Below are 1091 nucleotides of genomic sequence, written 5' to 3' on the forward strand. Positions count from 1 at the left end.
ATCAATATTTTATCAATTAGTTAAGACTTGTCAGCCTGAAACTGACTTAAGTAAAAGTCACAAGCAGCCTGAGAAGGCAGTAGATGTAACCAGCCGAACAAAAAAGGAATGCTGAATCAGCAGACTTCCATCTAGGCGACAAAAAGGAAAACACAGAACACTAATATCCTTAGCAACACAGCTTATATGTTCAGTATCGCTTGGATGTTTTCCTCACCCAAAGGGTCTCACATTAGAACTTCAGTTCAGCAGTTCGGCTGCACTGGCATTTACTTCCCTGAATGACTTTATGGCGTTTTTTAATGTGTGTTGTGAAAATAACGGCCAATATTAAGCAATTACACGGAATCATGGGTACTACTATTACTTGTAAATCTCATATCCAATTAAAGGAAATTCAGTCGACCAATCCTGTGAGTCTTAATAGATTAACTGATCAAATCTACATAGGAATATACTAATGACTCTCAAGAAAAGAAAAAGTACTGTTATGGGACGGGATGTTTTGGATGATGCCTCTGGTTTCCAACTAGGTCTGTAATCTTGTATCTGTAAGAAAGGAGTTTGTAGTAGAAGTGGCTGCTGAACTGGTCAAACCAACCTCTTTGTTAAAATAATGGGCCTGGCCAAGTCTGTTAGGCAACCATTTACAGTGGTACCTCGGGTTACATATGCTTCAGGTTACATACGCTTCAGGTTACATACGCTTCAGGTTAGACACAATCCACTAACCTAGAAATAGTGCTTCAGGTTAAGAACTTTGCTTCAGGATAAGAACAGAAATCGGGCTCCGGCGGCGCGGCGGCAGCAGGAGGCCCCATTAGCTAAAGTGGTGCTTCAGGTTAAGAACAGTTTCAGGTTACGTACGGACCTCCAGAGCGAATTAAGTACTTAACCCGAGGTACCACTGTATGTGCCTAAAGAGCTGGTAAAGTACAGATGTCTTGCCATAGAGACAACTGGCTGGTGATCTCTTATGGGAGGGCTATAAATAATAAATTGTTGTTGTTGCTGTTGTTTTATGGGGGGGGTGGTAGGCATCCCCCACCTCACCTGACTGGAGGCTGCATCATCTTGTAGGCAGGAGAACA

The sequence above is a fragment of the Podarcis erhardii genome (genome assembly GCF_964252035.2).
Source record: "Podarcis erhardii genome assembly, chromosome: 10".
Classification (NCBI taxonomy): domain Eukaryota; kingdom Metazoa; phylum Chordata; class Lepidosauria; order Squamata; family Lacertidae; genus Podarcis; species Podarcis erhardii.